Source organism: Plecotus auritus, assembly GCF_963455305.1.
Source record: "Plecotus auritus genome assembly, chromosome: 2".
Lineage (NCBI taxonomy): Eukaryota > Metazoa > Chordata > Mammalia > Chiroptera > Vespertilionidae > Plecotus > Plecotus auritus.
The window spans coordinates 179,188,681-179,196,856 of record NC_137771.1 but is presented as its reverse complement, the minus strand read 5'-3'; the positions used below and the strand labels follow the sequence as shown (position 1 = coordinate 179,196,856).

Below are 8,176 nucleotides of genomic sequence, written 5' to 3'. Positions count from 1 at the left end.
CTTTCCTGTGGTTCTGGATGGTGTCTGTTCTGTCTTTTAGTTGTAGTTTTGAAATTGTTGTGCGAGGCAGCAGTTTAGGTGTTTACCTATGCCGCCATCTTGGTTTCTCCTATTTATATTCTATAACTGAAACTTTGTAGCCTTGAGCAGAGCCAAGCCTCCTGCTTGCTCCCTGGCCGCAGACATTTTTGTTGGGATTTATTTATCTTCTATAATTGAAACTTTGTAGCCTTGAGTGGAGGAAGCTTGGCTTCCTCCATTGCTGGGGTCAACTCAAGCCTCCTGCTCTCTCCAGCTCCGTGGCTGCTGCCATTTTTGTTGGGATTTATTTATCTTCTATAATTGAAACTTTGTAGCCTTGAGTGGAGGCCTAGGCCAGCCAGGGTGTGCGGAAAGCTTGGCTTCCTCCATTGCTGGGGAAACCCAAGCCTCCTGCTTGCTCCATGGCCGCAGCCATCTTGGTTGGGTTAATTTGCATACTTGCTCCTGATTGGCTGGTGGACGTGGCTGGTGGGCGTGGCTTGTGGGTGTAGCAGAATGATGGTTAATTTGCATATTACTTTTATTAGATTACTCTTATTATATATATATACATATATATATATATATATATATATATATATATATATATAGAGAGAGAGAGAGAGAGAGAGAGAGAGAGAGAGGAGAGGTAGAAGAGGGTATAGGGGTAATAAATGGAAGGCGTCTTGGGGTAGTGAACACACAATATAATATATAGATGATGTGTTATAGAATTGTACACTTGAAACCTATATAACTTTATTAACCAATGTCATCCCAATATATCCAATAAAAAGAAAAGAATCATGTCATCTGCAAAAAGTGACAATTTTAATTAATTCCCAATTTGTATCCTTTTATTTTTTCACTTGCTTGATTGCTCTGGTTAGGACTTCCAGTGCTATGTTGAATAAGAGTGTTGGGAGTTGACATCCTTACCTTATTCCTGATCTCAGAGGAGAAGTTTTCAGTTTTTCACCATTGAGTGTGATATTAGCTGAGGGTTTATCATGTATGGCCTTTATTATGTTGAGGTCCTTTCCTTCCATACCCATTTTATTGATTGTTTTAACAATAAATGAATGTTGTATATTGTCAAATGCTTTTTCTGGATCTATTGATATTATCATACAATATTCATCCTTTATTTAGTTAATGTGGTGTATTACACTGATATATCTGGGTATGTTGAACCATCCTTGTGTACCTGGAATGAACCCACTTGATCATGATGTATTATTTTTTTAAAATGTATTGTTCTATTTGCTAATATTTTGTTTAGGATTTTTTAATATGTATTTATCAGAAATTAGCTTATAGCTTTTTTTTTTTTTTTGTCTGAGTTATCCTTGCCAGGTTTTGGTATCAGGGTTATGTTAGCCTTATATGTTAGGAAGTATTGCCTCTTCAATTTTTTGAGAGTTTGAGAAGGATAGGTTTCACCTTTTCTTTGAATGGTCGGTAGAATTCACTGGTGAAGCCATGTGGCTCTGGACTTTTACTTTTTGGGAGGTTTTTGATGGTTGTTCACATTTTCTCACTGTTCATTGGTCTATTTATATTTTCTACTTTTTTGTGATTCAGTCTAGGAATGTTATATATTTCTAGGAACTTATCAATTTCCCCTAGGTTTTTGAATTTAGTGCCATAAAGTCTTTCATAATATTCTTGTATAAGCCTTTGTATTTTTGTAAGTCTGAGGTAACTTCTCTTTCATTTCTGATTTTTTTTTATTTGAGTTTTTCTTTTTTTCCTTAGTCTAGCCAGAGGTTTGTCAATTTTATTAATATTTTCTGATAACCAGCCCTTTGTGGCATTCATTTTTTTGTATAGTCATTTTGTTTTTTATTTTATTTAAATTTGCTCTAATTTTTCTTATTTCCTTTCTTCTGCTGACTTTGGGCTGTTTTTATTCTTCTTTTTCTAGTTCTTTAAGATATAATTTTAGGTTCTTTATTTGTGATTTTTCTTGTTCTGCCTGTAGGCCTGTAATGATATAAATTTTCTTGGTATTACTGCTGTTGCTGCATTGCAAAAGTTTTTTTATGTCTTATTGTTATTATCATTTGTCTCTATATATCTTTTGATCTCATCTTTTATTTCTTCTACTAGAGACCCAGTGCACAAAATTCGTGCACGGGGGTGGGGGGGGTCCCCTAAGCCCGGCCTGCACCCTCTTGCAGTCTGGGACCCCTCAGGGGATGTCTGCCTGCTGGCACCCGTTCCCTTGGGAAATGGGCCTAAGCCAACAGTTGGAAATCCCTCTCCCAGTCCAGAACCCCTCCCTCCTTACTGCCCACCTGCTTGCTAGTCCTTACCACTGCTGAGAAACTTGGACTCCTTCCTATGTGGTCACACAACTTTCACACACCAGGCAGTCACTCAGAAATATCTTGGCATCGGCCAACTTATGGAATTCTCCCTTCTCTCCATTTTCCTGAGCTGGACTCTGGATGTTGACTGCGGCATTCTCTTGGTCATTGTTTATTTTTTTGTGTTTTTATTTCCCAAAACGTTATAAAGTTTATATGAATATAACATACAAAGATGCAGCCTCCTTTCTAGGAACAGGGAAGGAAGGGGTGGTTAAATAAGGCACACGGAGCTGCAGCAAGCACCAGCTGTGAGGAGGGCCAAATGGGAGAGGAGGTTGGCACTGGGGCCGAGGACCTAGAGCCATTGCTAGAGAAGTATGGATCTCCTCTGAGTGCCACGTTCTGAGGCTGAACTAATTGGTCAAGCTGAGGCAGAGGTGGGTGGCCATATCAGCCATCTTTGGTGCTTACCCTTTCCCACCCTAGCTCTGTTGTAAAACCCAAGAGCTCTGGATTCCAAAGGCCCCATCCAGAGCAGAGGCCCTGGAAGGGAGTGAGAGGAAATGAGGAGGGCAAGTTTGAAAGCCAATATGCCTGTGTGCTGAGGGATGGCTGGAGACAATGGTGAGAGGCAGCAGGGGAAGTGCGCTCATACATACCGTTCTGTGGGGGCCACAGGTGAAGGAGGCCAGGGGAGTAAGGTAGGGATGGGGCACCATGGCCCCAGCCTCTTAGGCATCCATGTCTGTCCTCTGCAGTGTACATGGAGGAAAGGGCTGCCTCTGAGGAGGGGCCAGGCCAGGCCAGGTGACCATCTTGAGTTCCGGCTGAAGTGATGGTCCTCACCCTGAGATGCTGTCTAAATGGTGATGGCAGAGGGCCCAGTGCTTTCTCGCTTCTCAAAGAACATGTAGTCAATGAGGAATGGGGCTCCCAGCAGTATAACCTTCAATCTTACGTCCAGATCCAGCGGGAACTGCAAGCCAAAGTCATCTGCATCCATGAGGGCTTCTTGGAGCAGTCCCCCCGCCCCCCCACTGCTTGCTGATGCAGCCCACACTGTGGGACTCATCCAGAGTCTTCACCTCAAAGTTGGTGTCTGTGCCACAGCCACAGGTCCCGCAGGGCCCCACCACTCGCAGGATCGTATGGCAATTGACATCTTGAATGGAGAACTTGGGAAGAAAGGGATGCCAGGTCTCCAGCACATGGCCAATGGTGGTGCCTGGTGGCGACTGTACTTCCATCTCTCAGTCCCCGGAGTCCACCAGACAGACGCGAAGGGGCCGGCGGGCCTGCAGCACAGACGTGCACAGCAGTTGCTCTCTTCAGCCGCCTGACCCAGGGGCTGTCCAACCCCTGAGCACAGTTCATACCGGTTACTTGTCTCCCAGCCTAGGAGCGTTTCCACTTGTGCAGCCCTCTGGTGAATCAGGATCTGATCAATCTGTGACAAGAATTCGAGGCCAGAAGGCACCCTGGGCAGTGGCAAGAGGGGGGCAGCAGGCCCAGCAGCAGGCCCCAGGGCACTGGGGCTGGGCAAGGGGAAGAGAGTGAAGCCGGGTGCAGGGGCAGGCACCTGGGCGGGCACTGGCGCAGGTCCGGGCCCAGGATGCTGCACCTGCTCTGGGTACCCAGCAGTCACAGGATAGGGAGGAGGGGGTGAAGGGGTGTAGCCTGTGGGGGGCAAGTATCCTGCCATAGCAAAGGGATGAGGGTTTGCAGATTGTCGCTATACCAGAAGCTTAGTTCTAGAAGTGGAGGCAAGCTCAGGGACAGCCTGATAGACACAGAGACAGACAAAAAGACGAACAGGCATACGCGGAGAAGCGGCTGTGCCAGGCACCCGCCCAGGATCTCTCAGGCAGTGCCTCTGATTCCGGGAGAAATGGTAAGTATCAGCTGGTGGGGCAGAGTACCTGGACCCTAGATTCCCTCTGGGATTTGCAGAACCTCCTCCTCCTTTTGTTCTCCCATTCTCCGTGGAGGCGGCTGTTGGTAGATGGCAGGACAGATGGATCCGCGATCAGACCAACTGCCTGACCTCCAGGGAGGTTTCCTGACCCCTCTGTGTCCCCCGCTCACCTGAAGCCCCTAAAATAGTTGGGGTGCCCAGCACTCAGAGGTTCCCGAGAGCTCGTAGAGGTGGGCCCTTGGTCATCGGTTTTTATTTTTTTACTACATTTCTTCCGTGTGCAGTGATCACACTTCACCTGGAGTGGGGCAGGCTCAAGTGACCTAGAGGAAGCATGGGGAGAGCAGTCACTGCTAGTCACCCCTGGCGCTGCCGGCAGTATCCTTTCTTCCTTGTGGAGCTTCTAGGGAGGGGAAGTGGCCACAGTGCCTGAGGCCAAGTTCCAGGAGGCAGGCAGCGCTGTTGGGATCCTGCTGGCAGCGCTCGTCTGTTGGTGCCTGGCCTGTCCTCTTGAGATTGAACCTGCAGGACTACTAAGGGAGCCAGTCCCCAGTTCCTCCCCACCTCCACCACCGATTGATTGTAGTCTGAGGGCTGGGAGGAGGAACCAAGAGGTCTGTCTTTCTTTCAGTTGCTAGCCAGTCACCGCTGCCATTGATTGATCAGCTCCTGATCCCTCAGCTCCCTAGCCTGGTGTTCGGTTGAGCCTTCAGTCATTTTGGATGTTATGGACCCTTGATTTTTATATATTAGGATGACCCAGTTGTGTTTAATATCCATATATCAGTGGGGTTTTGTTTTGCTTCCTTTGGGCAGCTTATTTCTAAATTCCAAGTACTGTGGTTAGAGAATATGCTTGGGATGATCTCAATCTTCTTAAATTTGCTGGGCTAGTTTTGTGTCCCAACATATGGTCTATTATTGAGAATGTTCCATGTGCATTGGAGAAGAATGTATAATCTGATGTTTTGGGCTGAAAGGCTCTGCAAAGGTCAATTATGTCCATTTGATCTATGTGTCATCTAAGGCCAATATTTCTTTATTCATTAGCCATTTGGATGATCTATCAGTAGCTGTCAATAGGGTGTTTAGGTCCCCTGCTATGATTATGTTTTTGTCAGTTTCTCCCTCGGTTTCTTGCAGCCAGATGCTGCTGGTAGTGCAGCCTCAATGGGTGGGGTTGGGGTGACCTGTGGGAGACTGGCAGACCTCAGTGACCTTCCCTCTGTATCTCTACTTGACCTTGTCACTCAGGGAAAAAATGTTTCTGTATTACCAATTCTCAGGTTTGCAGGTAATGTGCTCTGCAACCCAACACCCACTGCTACAGCTCTTTCTGGGGCCCACTGGTAGCTCTGGGAGGGTGAGGGTAGGCAGCCAGGCTCTGAGACTGTTTTTCTGTCTGGAATTGCTAGGCAATGGTGGCCCACCTCTGTGCTTTGTCCCTGCCCAGGTCACTGGGTTCAGCTGCAGCACATACTCATCACTGCTGTGGGAATGCTCACTATTTGTCTGCTTCCACTGGCTGAAGGAAGCGTCAGGGGCAACTTGATTCCTACCCTCAAGGCTGAGACCTACAGTGAGCTCTGGGCTGCAAACTCTGGGCTGGGTCCCTGGCACTATCTTAGTTCTTCTCCCTTCCAACCTCCCTAGTTCAACCCTACTTACCTACCTTCAGATGTTTCAATGGGTAGCTCTCTCAGACGTGTGTGTGTGTGTGTGTGTGTGTGTGTGTGTGTGTGTGTGTGTGTGTGAGCATGGAATCATTTGTTGACTTACAGCTTTTCAAATTGTTGAAACTTCAAGGGGAGCCCGGCTGGTGTTGCTCAATGGTTGAGCATCGACTCATGAACCTAGAGGTCACCAGTTCAATTCCCAATTGTTGTGGGCTTGATCCCCAGTAGGGGGCATGCAGAGGCAGTGGATTAATGATGTTTCTCTCTCATTGATGTTTCTATCTCTCTATTTCCTTTGCTTTTTCTCTAAAAATTGATAAAAACATATTTAAGAAGAGGAAAAAAAAAACTTCAAGGAGAGAAACCAGGGGATCTCTCATGCTGCCATTCCTCTGATGTTAGCCCCTTTCATAACAAAATTTATCTATGTACTTAACAAAAATGAGCTCTTACTATTTCTTAGATTTTTATCTTTTAAAATACATCATTAACATGGTTCCATGCCGACAAAGATAAATATGTTAATTTGTTTATTGAGCTCTATGTCAGAATAATCATTCTATTCTTTTTTCTTCCTGTCTATCTTTAGGGAAAACAGTGACTCAGGCTCATTATGATGAACAAACCTTGCAAAAGAAAGGCTGGAAAATGACTAAACCAGCTTTGGCTTTGTTGAGACTTGTTAGAGGAAACAACTAAGTGTTATTTTCCCTTGCTCAAATAAAAGTAGGTGTGGGTAGATGAAACCTATGAAGATTCTGTGAACTGAGTCAGAATTAGCACACAATTTTAAGGCAAATTTTGTATGTTGAGAAAAATCTGAGGCATACAGAGAATATTTCTTTTTACCCTTAAGACCTGACATTCTTCCTTATGAGGGCATGACAGTGATAGAGGTGGGCAGTCCCAACCAGGCTCTCAGGAACCCTGGGCTCCAAACCTAGGACTGTCACTGCACTTAAATAGCCTTGGGAGGAACTCTTTCCCTGACATTTAAAAAAACAACAAATATATATATATTTGTTGTTTTTTTAAAAACATATATATATATATATATGTTTTTTTTTTCCTTTATTGATTTTAGGGAGGAAGGGTGAGGGAGAGAGAGATAGAAACAACAATGATGAGAATTATTGATTGGCTGCCTCCTGCACGCCCCACACTGGGAATGGAGCCCGCAGTCCGGTCATGTGTCCTGACCAGGAATTGAACTGTGACCTTCTGGTTCACAGGTCGACACTCAACCACTGAGCATGCTGGCTGGGCTCCCTGAAGTTTCTTAGAGGTATTCTAACTCTGCTATTTTATGAGTCTTTAAGGTTAGAATGAAAGATGTATTTTTTTTAAACACATGGAGAGTTAGTCATATATCTTCCTTCTCAGATATTTTTATTTAATTTGAAATGTCCTCCTTTGGCTAGAAAAAAGACTGAAGAACAATGATTTTTTCTCACTTTATGCTAGCTATCTACTTTGAATATATTAGTTAATTTAAATGAGTTTACTTAACCTAGTATTTTGCAAACCAATTTCAGTGAATGATTTTAGTGTCAAACATTTTGGTTAACACCACTGCCAAGTTAATATCAGTCATTACAGCTCTTGGTGAAAGTTTAGGGCTGTTGTGACTATGAGTGTTCTCATAATTGCTAAACTTATCCTACAAGCAATCAGGTAGATATGATTAAGTTATGTGTATGAGAGGGTCACATTTTTCCATGATAATTTCCTTTTAATATATTCTCCAATATTAGTAGTAACTTTCCTGCTGTCCTACCCTCCAAGCTGGACACATTGCAGGTTCAGTGTCACTCTGGGCTTTGAGACTAAATGTGTCCCTATTAAGAAGAAACTTTGTAAGTTATAGTCTGATAGTTTGGCAGAGAGAATCGAGTCAAACTCTCTGATGTTCTCAATTTACCACTAATATCTGATTTTGAAATTATGCTCCTGCACCTGACCAGTGTGGTTCAGTGGTTGAGCATCAACCTATGAACCAGGAGGTCAGGACACATGCCTGGGTTGCGGGCTCGATACCCAGTAGGGACATGTAGGAGGCAGCCGATCAATGATTCTCTCTCATCATTGATGTTTCTCTCTCTCTCCCTTCCTCTATGAAATCAATTAAAATATTTTTTTTTGAAAAAAGAAGTTATGCTGTTGCCTTGTTCCTTGGTGCCTGAATTATTCATTGGTTTCTTTTTCTATGGAAAGTAAATTCTTTGAAGGTAGGCATTTTTGTCTATCTG

The 8,176-nt window shown here is 44.4% G+C and overlaps 1 pseudogene across 1 annotated transcript; it reads right to left on the bottom strand.

The window, feature by feature from the left end:
• Positions 1 to 3,195: 3,195 nt before the first annotated feature.
• On the bottom strand, positions 3,196 to 4,038 carry LOC308241283 (phospholipid scramblase 3-like; annotated as a pseudogene). Its single transcript has one exon. The product of its transcript is annotated as a phospholipid scramblase 3-like (transcript).
• Between the last annotated feature and the right edge of the window lie 4,138 nt (positions 4,039 to 8,176).